General features: G+C 40.6%; 1 long non-coding RNA gene across 2 annotated transcripts in view; it reads right to left on the reverse strand.

The window, feature by feature from the left end:
- Positions 1-1,409: 1,409 nt before the first annotated feature.
- The window catches only part of LOC126072330 (uncharacterized), a 41,143-nt gene continuing 27,704 nt past the window's right edge, over positions 1,410-14,848 (reverse strand). For both annotated transcript variants that reach the window (XR_007516493.1, XR_007516498.1), the window contains exons 2-4: positions 7,555-7,700; positions 3,517-3,599; positions 1,410-2,766 (exon numbers count right to left, since the gene is read on the reverse strand). This is a non-coding gene — a long non-coding RNA (uncharacterized LOC126072330). The remainder of the gene's footprint in view (positions 2,767-3,516; positions 3,600-7,554; positions 7,701-14,848) is intronic.

Genomic DNA, 14,848 nt, shown 5'->3' on the forward strand with positions numbered 1-14,848 from the left:
TTCTTCATTTGGTTTTTGGTCATTTGGTGCCATTTGTTGATATGTTTGCAAATGTTTTATTGGATTGCAGACACTGTATATGAAAAGTTGCAGAGGCTCTGGCTGATGATGTTTACATCCAAAGAGGATTTGATTTTTTTTTTTCCCCCTGGCAGGAAGAGTATTTTCAGATCAACTTCATCCAGTTGATGGTGAATCTTAGGCTTTATTAGGTTTGGTCTTTTTATGTCCTGTTCTTACTCCCAAAGTAAAATTCTCTGGGGTCTCAGCTGAAAGTCAGGGATTTGTACCAGGGGCTACCACCTTGTTAGGCCCCCTGCTTCAGTCTTTGTCCCCTCATCACCATAAGATAGTGTAAATCTCTGCACAGCTCTTTAGCTCCCAGCAGCTGCTTTCGGGAAATCTCGCTCTGTACATTCACTGTTTAGGAATTGCCAGATGTATGAGGGAAATGACACACAAAATGATGGGCCAACTTCCCTGTGGTTTCATCTTCCTCTCAAGTCCAGGTCTCTTTGGCAATTCCAAACTCCAACCTTTTCCTCCTAAATCCAATGAGATTACCCCAATCCTCAGCTGTCACTTTGTGCTCTACTCCCATACCATAAATAGGTAACTAGTTGCCAAACTGGTTGATTCCCACTCATGGCAACCCCATGTGTGTCAGAGCAGAACCGTGCTCCGTAGGGTTTTCAGAGGCTGGTTTTTTGGAAGTAGATTACCATGCCTTTCCTGTGAGGCACCTCTGAGTGGACTGGAACCTCCAATCATCCAGTTTGTAGCTAAGCGTGTTTACCATTTGTATCACCCAGGGATTCATAAATAGGTACAAGCAGAGGCAGATGGGGCTCATCTCAGTATGTCTCCTATCTCTCCAGGATGTTGACTGCGTAAGGCTGTCCACCTTGGTTGAACCAACTATTGATCTAACATTGAAATAGTTGGCTGAAATACTTTATTCAGCTTTTGTCAAGAAGGAACATCTATCCAGTATGTCCCCAGAATTCCTTTTAGTTGTCAATTGTGGGATTGTCTGAAAGAGTCAATGATAAGAAGAATTAGACCATCATATGTAGTTTACACACACTTGAGTACAAAATTGAGGGTCTTTCCCTCCCCCCTGAAAAAAAAGTATTAGGAGAAGCTGGGATTCCAGAATATCTATTTATGTGATGATATATGTACCATATATAGTAGCTACCATTCATAGTCTAGTATGTGCTAGATATTATGTGAGGTACTTACATATTACTTTAAAATACATAATAATTCTAAAAAGGAAGACATTATTATTCCCATTTTATATTTAAAAAAATAAATAAATGAATCTCAAATGATTTAAGTAACTCACTCAAGTTCCCACAACTAGGAAATTACAAATTTGAAGTTAATTCTCTCCAAATCCACAATTCACACTTTTTCTATTAATTTGCAATCTTTTTGGGTCATTGGCCCCTTTGAAAAGAGTTATGAAAAAATGCATGTTACAAAAAAATACGAATGTTCACATAGACAGAAATTTTTTATATACAATTTCAGAGAGCTTTACAGATACCCTGGGGCCCCATCTTATTAATCCCAGGCTACATGTAACATGCTGCAAAGGAAGGTGGACTACATTATCCATGTCTTCATACAGGTGTGTAGCCAAATCTTTCGTGGGGAAGTATTTCCTTTAATTTGATCATTAAGATTCCAGGTCTACCAAACTTAATTCTTTCTTTTTTTTTTTTTTCAATGTTTTAATTTACTTTTTTTTTTTTAATTGTGGTAAAAAAATATATATCACAGTTTGCCATTTTAGCCATTTTTAAGCGTACAAGTCAGTGATATTAATTACATTCGTCACGTTGTGCTACCATCATCACTACCCATTTCCGAAAGTTTTTTTATTACCCCAAAACAAAACTCAGTATCCCTTCATTAATGACTCTCCATTCGCCTTACCCTCCCAGACCCTGGTAACCACTAATAAACTTTTGTCTCTATGCATTTGTCTATCCTGGATACTTCATATTTTGGGGTCATACAATATTTGTCCTTTTGTGTCTTATTCACTCACCGTAATGTTTTCAAGGTTCATCCCTATGGTAACAGATATCAGAATTTCATTTCTATTTATGGCTGAATAATACTCCATTGTATGGATATATCATATTTTATTTATCCATTCTTCTATTGATGGAGACTTAGGTTGAACAGTGCAATGAATATTGGTGTACACACATCTATTTCAGAATCTGCTTTCAAGTCTCTTGGGTAATGGCCTTGAAGTGGAATTGCTGAGTCATATGGTAATTCTGCTTTTGAGAACTGCCAAATTCTTTTCCATAGTGGCTGCACCATTTTATATTCCCCCCAGCAGTACATGGGGGCTCCAGTTTCTCCAGATCCTCCCTATCCTTATTAGTTTTTTTCCTCCTAATAGGTATCCTCGTGAGTGTGAGTTGGTAGTAATCTTAATTCTTGAAATAAATTCTCTTGATTAAAAAAAAATATTCTTTTTATTCCTTGCATTCAGTGGAAGACTTTTTAGGCAGACCTGTGATGCCCACTGAGAGACTCTCTGCCATGTTTTTCCTTACCAGGAATATCAAGTTTTCCAATTGTATGAGGTTCATCATCATCTTGACCTTCTGTAGACAGACCCATCTCTAGATCTAGGATCTTCCTTTCTGCCTCCTATCAGCTCTGCCTTGGTTCCATTATTTTATAAGCTCCTCCGAATCCATTCTCTGCCTCTTATATCTTCAATCCAAAATGTGTCTAAAATCAAGATAAGTGAGATTCTATTATGAAGCATTTGATTTGAAATGCAGTTTTCTTATGTGAAACCAAAATAACATTAAAAACTGCATTAAAATTAAAATGCATCAGAAAACTTAAAAGTAATATATAGTTTTCTTCTCAACACCAATGACTTATTAGCTTATAATATAGGAATCTATTTAAACTATAATTATTTATATACATACTCTTGTTAATAATATACTTGGCCATTACAGAATGTTTGGAAAATAACAGAAATGCACAAAGAAGAAAACAAAATTAACTTTAACCTCACCACCCTGATATAATCTTTGTTAACTTTTTGGTGAATATTCATCTGATATCTCTCTCTCTCTCTCTCTGTGTGTGTTTGAAATTAAAACAGCTTTAACATAGTGGCATTTGCATATGTTTTCAAAACAAACTCTGTTTTAGTATTTATCAACTTTTTCTTTAAGATGCAAAAAAAAATTAAAATCTATAGTATTAGATTATCTGAATATTAGGGCTTCTTAGTCAATTAAGCAATAAAAGTGATAACTCCTTGATACTGTTTTGGCAGTGTTTTCCTCCATTTAAATCATATGACCACACATCCTGAGAGTTTTGAAGAGAAAATGAAATACATTTTATGGGAGTCAGGTCACAATGAAAACAAAGAAGGAATTCAAGAATAATCTGTCAAGTTTCACACTGTCATGCTTATAACCTCACAGCAAACCTTGGAGATTAAATTGCCACACTTACAGACTGAGAATTCAACGCTCAAACTCCTCCTCCTGTTTTATTTCACTAATGTCTGAAGAATGTCGGTGGTCTTACCAGAGAACCTGAGTAGAAAGAGGAAATAGCAAACATTAGGGAATAGCCTAAAATAAATAAATAAATAAATAAAATTAAAAAAATAAAAGAGCCTAGGAAAATAAAAACATAATATCCTTTCTTCTACCAGAAAATATAGCTGTTCAGCCAAGATTAGTCTTTTCTTGTGCAAGATTATCTATTGGGGTGCAAAAAGAATATTACGACCCTTTATGTTTATTTTTTCATTTTTAAAAGTACATTTTTGTATATATTTTATAATATACGTAACATATTAAGACAGTAAGAGGTATACATATTTTATAAATAAATATGTATTTTGGGAGTGAACTAAAATATATTTAGGTGTGTATACTATAAACATAGGGTCGCTATGAGTTGGAACCGACTCATTTGTGCCTAACATCAGCAACTGTTACATACTATAAATTTTTTAATGATGTTGTGGTTAGTTGCTGTTGAGTCTATTCCAACTCATGGCAATCCCATGTACAACGGAATGAAATGTTGCCCAGTCCTACACCATTTTCATGATCATTGGTTTGCTCAAGTCCATTGTAGCAGCCACTGTGTATTTTGAGTACCTTCTAACGTAGTGGGCTAATCTTCCAGCACTGTATTGGAAGATATTCTGTTGTGATCCATAGAGTTTTCACTGGCTAATTTTTAGAAACAGATCACCAGAACTCCCTTCCTAGTCTGTCTTAGTCTGGAAGTTCTACGGAAACTTATCCCCCATGGGTAACCCTGCTGGTATTTAAAAGACAGGTAGCATAGCTTCCAGTATCATAGCAACATGCAAGCCACCACAGTATGACAAACTGACAGGCAGGCGGTGGTTTTTAATGATAGGAGTACACAATAAAAAATTTGGATATGAGTGCTTAAACTTCCCTCAAAATCGCTTGTTTACTGGAGTCTTGAAAGAGATTCAATTACATAGTAAAGGATCAGATCTTCACTGGAAAATGCACTTTTTAAAAATTGGTTTTTTTTATGTCTTTAGTGAAGTCTCGGTTGCCATATTACTAGATGGAGTCTCTTAAAGAAGAGAGACTTCCCCTTAACCTTTCCCTATGCTTGTTTACTATTTATTGGGTGAGTGCCTCTCTGTGTGGAATACTGCTGGAGCACTGTGAGGGAAACAGGTGATTAACACATGGTCCAGATACCAAAAACCCGTTACTGCCCAGTTGATTCCCGCTCACAGCGACCTATAAGACAGAGTAGAACTGCCCCCTAGGGTTTCCAAGAAGCGGCTGGTGGATTTGAACTGCAGATCTTTTGGTTAGCAGCTGAGCTCTTAACCACTGCACCACCAGGGCTCCAATAATAATCTATAATTCAAGGGAAAGTGAGACTCTTTAATGGAACGGTGGATGAAGCACTACAGGATTGCAGAGAAAGAAGCTATTAGTTCAGACTGGGGGTGTCAGGGAAAAGGTTTCCAAGGTGGAGCAGACATATTGGAGAATGAGAAAGATGTCCATAAGCAAGGCAGTGCTGGACATTGCTGGCTAAGAGATTAAACAGAGCTGTGGAAAGTATTTCTTCTGTTGGAGACAACAAAAAGTCCAAAGAGGCTGGATCTTAGGGACCACAAAGTGACAGAGAGAGCTATAGGCTGGATGGAAAGAAGATCATAAAGATTCTTGGGTATCATGCTAAGGAGTCTAAGAAACAGCCCTGTAAGACTGTTATTTCAATCTCCATTTATATATATGAAGAAACTGAGGTTCAGAGAGGCCTCAAGGCATAGTGCAGGTACGGAGCAGAACCAGCCTCTAATCCAACATTCTTTTCACTTTTAATTTATAACCCTTAGAAGTATAAAAACAAGAGTGCAGTATAAAATGCTTTTCTGCATTATTGGCTAATTGTCATGTGGACTGAGAAGAGGTAAGTTGAAATAACTAATAAGACTTAACAGTTATACTACTGGTCCTTTTGAATCAATATGTTTGAAATCATGTTGTAATGCTCACAATGCCAGTAATTAAAGCATTAATGGCAGGGGCTGAAATTTGTGGCTATTATATCCTCAGAAGCTGATACTGCCTGGACTATAGCAGGTATCAATAAATACAAAGAAAACAAAATGATTCTCTTTTCATTTTAGGGTAAGGAAGTCTATTAAATTTAAATTCAATCAAGGAGGTTGATTAGTAGTAGCATGCACACAAATACATTTGAAATGAATTTATGTCCCTTGTGGATTTGGAATTATGAAAATTTTATTTACAAAACTAGGGCCTTTGAATTTCCAGTCAACAGCTACCTAATTGTAGTATGGGAGAGAATACAGTAGAGGACAGGGCACGGGTTTAGGAGTTAGATTCAGGTTAAAATCTTGGTTCTTTTTTCACATGTTATTTAACCTTGGATAAAACTTTGTAACCTTGGATACAACTTTGTAACCTTGGATACCTTCTGTAAGTTTCAGTTCTCCCATCTGTAATATAGGAACATTAATACTACTTTGCAGGGTTGTTGGAAAGATTAGAATAAACTATCTGGAAAGTACCTGTCATAAAGTAGATAGATAGTTGCCAGTGAGTCAACTCCGACTCATGGCGACCTTATACACAACAAAACAAGACATTGCCCGGTCCAGCAATATCCTGTCAATCACCAGCATGTTCAAGACCACTGTTGAGGCTACTGTGCCAATCCATCTCACTGAGGGTCTCCCTCGCCCTCACTGGCCCTCTACTTCACCAAACATGATGTCTTCCTCCAGCAATTGATCCTTCATGATGATGTGTTCCAAGGCAAGCAGGTTGGACAAGGTTCTGTTGTGATCCATAACATTTCCATTGATTAATTTTTAGAAGGAGACCACCAGGCCTTTCTTCCTAGTCTGTCTGAAAGCTCTGTGAAATCTGTCCACTGTGGGTGATCCTGCTAGCATTTGAAATAACGGTAGCATAGATTCCAGCATCATCGCAACATGCAAGCCACCACAGTAGAACAAAATTTCAGATGAGTGGTAGGTAATATAGCAAGTACTCAATAAATTGTGGCTATTATTATTTTCTCTTTTATTTATTTACTCAGTTACACTTCCTGACAGGTAGTAGTCCTGCTTAACAGAAATCCTAGCTTATGACATCCATGAACGTGTTCTATAGCCATATAATTTTCTCGGCTTTTGAATGACATAAATTAAATACAGAATAATCCTGTAAGTACGGATAACTTCAGCTCACTTGTTTCACATCTATAAAAATATTATCACCATTTATTTAATAACTGATGTCAGAATACGGTTAATGCAACCTACAGAATCGTAGTGAAATTGAGTTTAAATAAATCTGTCTGTTTATATTTAATTCCTTCCACTTTCTGATAGAATGAACAGTTTTATTAGAAACTAATCAGTATGCAGATCTCTTTTCTACACATTCTTCCCACCTTCTCTACATACACCCCTTAATCTCAATGACTCTTGTTGAGTTGGGCTCTTACGAGATAACTATGAATATTAAGCATAGTAGCTACCACATTCTTCATTCTGTAGGGAAATTGATTTGATGGGAGCCGTAGATTTAGAGTGCCAACCTTGAGCAGTGGGGAGAATGTACAGAAATAAATAGATAGCAAAGTAAACAATATCTTTAAAGAACTTATCATTCCCTCTCCAGAAAGGGCTCGCAGAGTCATTCTTTTGCTGTGTATCTTATTTTGTTAGACACATAAATCTCAGCTCTAAAATCATTTGAGGACTCTGTTATGCAATTTCATAAGAAGTGTGCTTATGAGCTTTTCAGAGTTCCCATACACTCGAAGCATCCCACTCATTCCCTTTTCCCTTGGGAATGCTTCATGAGAGGCTTGAGACATGTGAGTTAATAGGGTTCACGATCCCCATTCTGTTTTTTCTCCAAGCAGGTCTCTTAAGAGTATTAATTTACACATCCTATTTCAATAGAGACTTTAACACTAAAAATGTCAAATTCTTACCCACATAATTTTTGTCACTTATTAGTGAAGTCTCAGTTGTCGAATCCCCCTTCACCTGAGAAGTTTGCATGAGATGAGTTTCAACTCCATTGCAGTTTTCCCTGTTGAAATTCCACACTCTGGAAATTCTGTGTGCAGATCTCAACCTGTAGGAGAACGTTACCTTTTAACCTTCAACTCCCCCTTCCATAAAGACAAGTTTCATCCTGTTTGGTAGTAGACATTTGTTAAATTCTAACAGTCCTTTTTTTTTTTTTTTGGTCTTTGTAATACCATTTCCCCAAATAGTTTACTTTTCAAGTAAAAAGGAATGGGAAAAAAAAAAAGTGGAAATACTCCATACTGTAATGGGCTCTTCTTTTGTGGCAAGAGTCCAAAGGTTTTTACAGAGGGTGCCTTGTAGTTTGCTGGACTTTGGCCAGTCTCCACAGGGGAAAGTCAGGATGGGAGGACTGTGAGTGTCCCCATGGATCCTTCTCCTGCTTTCCTGATGCAGTGGGGCCAGGAATCCTAGGTCAAGGTGTGGGCCCTTCAGAACTCTACATTAGAAACCTGACAAGCATCCTGGAGAATGAGTTCATCGATTTATAATAGGTTTTCTTTGACCTCACAAGGTAGTAGAGTACAGGTCAAGAGATATCACCCCAACTTGAAAGACAATATACAGATCACTGCAGCTCCAGAGCCTATGGGTGATTGCCAGGGCTGCAATTGTTCAAGTACCCTCTTGTTCTGTCTTGTCATAGTCTCCTCAGATGCCAGTTGTGGATCTCCAGCCATTTGGTTGGTCCAATATTTAGTAGGTGTTATCTCCCATACCACCACCCATCTGTTAGTTTCTCACACTGTGGAGGCTTGTGTGTTGCTATGATGATGGAAGCTATGTCACTGGTATTTCAAATACTGGCAGGGTCACCTGTGGTAGGCAAGTTTCAGTGGAGCTTCCAGACTACAGGAGACCAGGAAGAAAGGCCTCGTGATCTACTTCCAAAAATTGGCCAATAAAAACCCTATGGATCATCTTAGAATATTGTCTGATATAGTGTTGGCAGATAAAAACGCTAGGTTGGAAGGCACCCAAAATATATAGTGGCCGCAACAATGGACTTTAGCATAAAAATGATCGTGAAGACAGTGCAGGACTGGGCAACATTTCATTCCATTGTACATGGGGCTGCCATGGGTCAGAGCCAACTTGACAGCAACTAAGAACACCAATTTCATGTATTCTGTTAGTGGTGCCCTCCGTGTACTTCAAGTTTGATGTGCAAAGGGTGAGTGTTTAGGCAGAGCCCCAGAGCTCCTTGCTGAAGTCCCAAGTCCCCCAACTGCTTCCTCTCGGGTCTTTTGACTGGGTAGGTCAACACGATTCCTCTCTGTATTTAGGACTCCATATATAGCACAATTTGGAACATGCTCTATTTTCAGGGCACTTTCATTTTAGTTTTTCTACTAAGAGAGAAGGTGGGATAAGTGTCCTTAGATGTTCTAAAAAGCAAGTTCCTAAAACTCTAAAGATTTTGCACCCCCATGACTTTTTCCTAATGAGCTTCTCCTTGCAAGCATTCCAAGGAAGGGAGTAGCCCTGGTTAAAACTGGGGAGGAGAGTATCTCCATTCTTACACCAATAATCATTGCAGCATTATTCACTATAGCCAAATGGTGGAAATAACCCAAGTGTCCACCAACAGATGAATGGATAAACAAAATGTGGTATATGCATACAGTGGACTATTATTCAGCCATTTCGGTATGACAAATTGCTTTTATATGGCTTTTCTAGCCATGGTCTTATAACACCCACAAAATGATTGGCTGGGTCACAGTCTTGCAAGGGATTTGTTGATTTACTATGCAAATAGTGTCTTGAAAATCATCCAATAGAATTGAGCCCCTTGTGGTCCAGCTAAAGGATTGATCAGTTTTACCATCTTGGTAGGCTCATATAAAAGCTAATCTCTCAGAGGTTCAGGAGAATCTCACAACCATCAAGAAGAGTCTGGAGCAGAGCGTGTCCTTTGGACCCAGGGCCATTGGGCTGAGAACCTCCTAGACCCAGAAGAGAGAGCTGTAACACTGAAGATGGAGACACAGTGGTCAGCCCATAGAGAGAGACACCAGCGGTGGGCCAGTAGGCCCACAGAGAGCGAGTTGGGTGCCTCGGTGCAGAAGTTTGTCGGTAGAGTGCTTCTGTGCTAAAAAGCTATAATACTTGCTCATGCAGGGCACAGGCATGAGTGTGCTCCATGTAACATGCTCTTCCACCAGACATCATGGCAAGAGCTAAAGGAGCCCTCGGGCAGGATGGGCCCAGGTAGCATTGTGGCAAGAGAGAATCATGTGGGCCTGGGGAGCATGACGGGAGCCAGCAGCAGAGACCTAGGAGGGCCCAGTGACACAGGCTCAGGAAATCCTGTAAAGGGGTTTTCACTTTGGCAAGGGAAGGCTCAGTGAGGCCCAGAGGCAGAGCAGAAGGCTCAGTAGCCATGCAGGCCCCCTGAGCAGCACAGGGTAGCTGGAGGCAGCAGTGACGTGAACGCAGCACCTGACCTGAAGCACAGTGCCTCCACCCAGCGACATAAGAATGGACATGGGTAATTTGGGAAAGTCTAAGTGTTTCCCCTTTGAGAATGTGTAGTTATTGTTTACCGTGCGCTTTCTATAAGTAATGATAACAATGGCTTTTACTTTGCCAACACCGTGTGTTTTGTGTGTCTGGCTTGATCACAGATGTGAACGTAGCACCCGTGGAATGGTTGATGCCAATGGGTGTACATGCCTCATTCCTGGCATGTACACCTACTGGCATATGCAATGTAGATAGGGAGACAGACAGGCAGGCACATAGCCATAAAGAGAAATGAAGTTCTCATCCATGCTACAGCATGGATGAATCTTGAAAACATCATGCTAAGTGAAATAATTTAGATACAAAAGGTCAAATATTGTATGATGCAACTTATATGAAATATCTAGAACAGGCAAACACATAGAGACAAAAGTGGTTATCAGAAACTGGGGGAAAGAGAAGAATAGGGAGTTATTGCTTAAGGAGTTTCTCTTTGGGGTGATGAAAAACTTTTGTAAATAGTGGCAATGGTTGCACAGCATGGTGAATGTAATTGATGTTACTGAATTGTATTCTTAAAAATGGTTGCAATGGCAAACTTTTTAATGAATATATTTTTTTGTCGTTAGGTGCCATCAAGTTGATTCTGACTCTAATGATCTCATGTGACAGAGTAGCACTTCCCCATAGGGTTTTCTTGGCTGTAATCTTTACAGAAACAGATCGCCAGGTTTGCTGGAGTGGGTTTGAACTGCCAACCTTCGGTTAGCAGTCCGGAGCTTAACTGTTGTGCCACCCAAACCCCAAAACCCATTGTCATCAAGTCAATTCCACTCACAGCAACCCTGTAGGACAGAGTAGAACTGCTCCATAGGGTTTCCAAGGAGTGGCTGATAGATTTGAACTGCCAACCTTTTGGTTAGCAGCCGAGCTCTTAACCACCGTGCCACCAGGGCTCTGTGGTGCCACCAGTGCTCCTTACATGTATATTTACCACCATAAAATTTAAGAAAAGAAAAACAAAAACAAAAAAAAACCCTGCCTATCAAGAAGGAAAAAGTAAAAAAAAAAAAAAGGAAGGCCTCCTTAAATTAGATCATTTCCCCCTTCTCTTCCAAACCTTTCCCTGCCTTTCCACCTCAGGGTAAAAACTATGGGGTTCTGCAAGATTTGGCCAGTTGTCACCTCTCAGCTCTCATGCCTCCTCCCCCTTTCTTCCTGGGCTCCAGCTGCAACGGCCTCTTCTCTGTTCCTCCAACGTCACCACCGTGCTCCTGCCTCAGGCTTTGCCCATCCTATGCCCTCTACCTGGAATGTTCTTCAACATATATCTGCCTGATTCTTCCCATCGCCTCCTACGTCTTCAGTCAACTGCAAGCTTCTCAAGTGACACTTTCCCTGACCTCCTTATATAAAATTGCACCTATAACTCCCTACACCCTTCCTACCTTCCTTCTTCATTTAATTTTTATCCTTAGCACTCATTACTAATATTTTATGTAATTGAAACTTTATTTTACTATTTGTCTGCCTTTTAAAGCGTGAGCCTAATGAGGGCAGGGATTTACGTGTGTTATTCATTCCTATATCTCCAGCACCTAGAATAGCCTTGGCCCATATTAGGTACTCAGTTAACATTTGTTGAATAAATAAATGCCTGAGTGAAGAAGGAGCCCTGGTGGCTCAATGGCTAAGCGCTTGACTGCTAACCAAAAGGTTGGCAGTTCGAATCCATCAACAACTCCTTGGAAACCCTATGGGGCAGTTCTACTCTGCCCTATAGGGTCACTGTAAGTTGGAATCGACTCAGCGGTGATGGGTTTGATTTTCTTTTTGAATACAGAAGAGATTGAGGGCAGGCCCAGGGCTCATTTACCACCACTGTTGGTCGTCCTCAGTCAAGGAGATACAACTTGCCCTTTCCCAAGGGTCACGTGGTTCTCCATCCACCTCTATGGAAGATCCAAGCTGCTGTGGGACCCTGGTTGAGCCCCTGAACACCTGAAGTTGGCTGGCTCCTCTTTCACTGTCACTGACCTGGCTGGGGGTGCAGTTAATACGTATTCCTTGGCTCATTGTAAACATGAACTCAGTATCTCCAGCCTTACTCTCCTGTGGGTACAAATGAGGTCAATCCTTACAGAAGGAGATCATGTTTGGTGAAGTGGAGGGCTAGGGAAAATGAGGGAATTCCTCAGTGAAATGGATTGACACAATGACCACAACCATGGACTCCAACATAGCAATAACCATGAAGATGACACAGGACTGGGCAACATTTCATTCTGTTTTACATCGGGTCATTATGATCTGAGCCTGCTTGACAGTAATAAAAACAGTTAAAAGTTTTAGCACGCTGCCTGGCACCTAGAAGCACCCAAAAACGTTCACTAGATAACAGAATATTAAGTATTGTTATAGGGCTGGAACAAAGTCAGAGCACAGCAAAGAGGGTATTTAGAGATAAAATTGAAATATAAATCACAATGGCTCTCAGCGCCCCTTGCATCCCTCATAATTACAGGACCTCTATGCATCTATCCCAATTTATTTCTGTTCCTGTTTTTCCACACCAACTTTGCCAAGGCACCTCGCCGCCATCTCTGCTATCAGTGCCCTCTTGAGAAAGGGACCCACTGTGCCCAGCACCACACAACTGAGAGTCTCCTCTGCTCAGCACCAGAGCTTCTCTTGGCCCCTGGAGGAGTGAGGGAAGGAGGTCAAGTAGCTCTGTTTCTGTTCCAGAGTGACAAAATCTTGAGTGACCACAGCTGCTTCCGGAGCTAGGTCTACCATTTGCACCTTCAAGGTGTATACACAAAACTTCAGGCTGGTGGGGAGTAGACAGCGTACATCCTCCCCTTTTCGTTCTCTTCCAGGTGCTTGGCCCTTCTCCCCAACATAGATGGCTCTGTGTAGACAGACACCTGGACTGAAAATCTGGAGTTGTCACCCATATGCCAGAAGTTTCCAATCTACCTTAGCAGGATACCTTGTCACTCATCCTTCTCCTGTTTAGAGGATTCTTTAATGTGCCAACCCAGTCTCTCTCAAGTTCACTCATAGAGGATCCCATTACCAAAGCCATGGCCATGGAGTCAATTCCAACTCATAGCAACCCTATAGGACAGAGTAGAACTGCCTCATAGGGTTTTCAAGGGTGTAGATCTTTATGGAAGCAGACTGCCATATCTTTCTCTCACGGAGAAGCTGGTGGGTTCAAACTGCTGACTTTTTGGTTATTAGCCAAGTGCTTTAACCATTCCACCACCAGGCCTCCTTTCATAGTGGATCAGGAGGTAAGTATTCCTCCCCCTACAGAGGACACAATCCCAGTTCTTTCAGGATTTTCTGGGAGAATCTGTGGAAAATTGCTGTTCATCCTCCTCTTTCCTTATATGTAAGCTCATTGAGTTAGTACAAACTACTACTTGTAGGGCTACTTGTCTCTTGGGAAATTGGTATTATTTCACATCACAATTAAGAGTTCCCTGGTAGAGAAAAAAATATCACCCTAAAGTCATTTTTCCATGGTCTCTTCCTTTACACTCTTGTTATTAGCTGCCATCAAGTTAGTTGATTTTTGGAAGTAGATCTCCAGGCCTTTCTTCCTAGTCAATCTTAGTCCAGAAGCTCCTCTGAAACCTGCTCAGCCTAATAGCAACATGCAAGCCTCCACTGACAGATGGATGGTGGCTGATCATGAAAGTGCATTGGCTGGGAATCGAACCCAGGTTTCCCACAGGGAAGGCGAGAATTCTACCACTGAACCACCACTGCCCTCACCTTTACTCTCAAGAGTTGGCAAATTATTCTGATCCAAAATTATGACCTTTCCACATTCCTTCCATTTACGCCCCTTCCCTTCACCTCCACAAAAAAACAAAAAAAAAAAACAAACAAAAAAACAGCCCTAGTCAATTTGTTACATGCTAAAGACCTTGAATTTGGAAAATAAGAGTTTTAACAAAATAATGCACATCCTTCAAATGGGAGTATGTTTATTTTCGGCATCTTTTAGTGATTTGATTGTAGCTAAAAAGTGCTTATTAAATAGAAGCAATGTGACCAGGAAATGTTTTTGTTTTAGGTACCTCCAAGTCAGTTCCAACTCCAGCAACCTCATGAACGACAGAACAAATCACTGCCTGGTCCTGCGCCATCCTCAAAATCATTGCTATGTTTGAGCCTATTGTTGCAGCCACTGTGTCAATCTCTCTCTTTGAGGGTCTTCCTCCTTTTCGCTGACCCTCTAGGAAACACTGCTGTCTAAAGTGAGCAAAAGGAGCCCTGGTGGTACTATGGTTAAGCACTCAGCTGCTAACCGAAAGGTCAGTAGTTGGAACTCACGAGCCACTGCGAGGGAGTAAAGACCTGGCGATCTGCTTCTTTAAAGATTTCAGCCTAGGAAACCCTACGGGGACATTCTACTCTATCTTAAAGAGTCGCTATGAGTCAGAATCAATTCTACAGCACACAGCAGCAGCAGGAGCAAAGTAAGCAATGTTCCATGCTTACATTTGAATCATAAAAGACAGTAGTCCTCAAATTACAACTCTAGAGCTAAAGGCAGCTGCTCCTGAGGCAGGGAGCCTGCCTCTGGCCTTCAGCCTGTGTGCTGTGCTTCCTAAGTCCCCTGTTGCTTTGCACACTTACCCTGCTTTGCTGTAGCTTTAGGACAAACAGAAGTTTGCTTTAGTTCCCTACGTGTGCTTTCTTTTTTTT

Source organism: Elephas maximus, chromosome 1 (assembly GCF_024166365.1).
Source record: "Elephas maximus indicus isolate mEleMax1 chromosome 1, mEleMax1 primary haplotype, whole genome shotgun sequence".
Lineage (NCBI taxonomy): Eukaryota > Metazoa > Chordata > Mammalia > Proboscidea > Elephantidae > Elephas > Elephas maximus.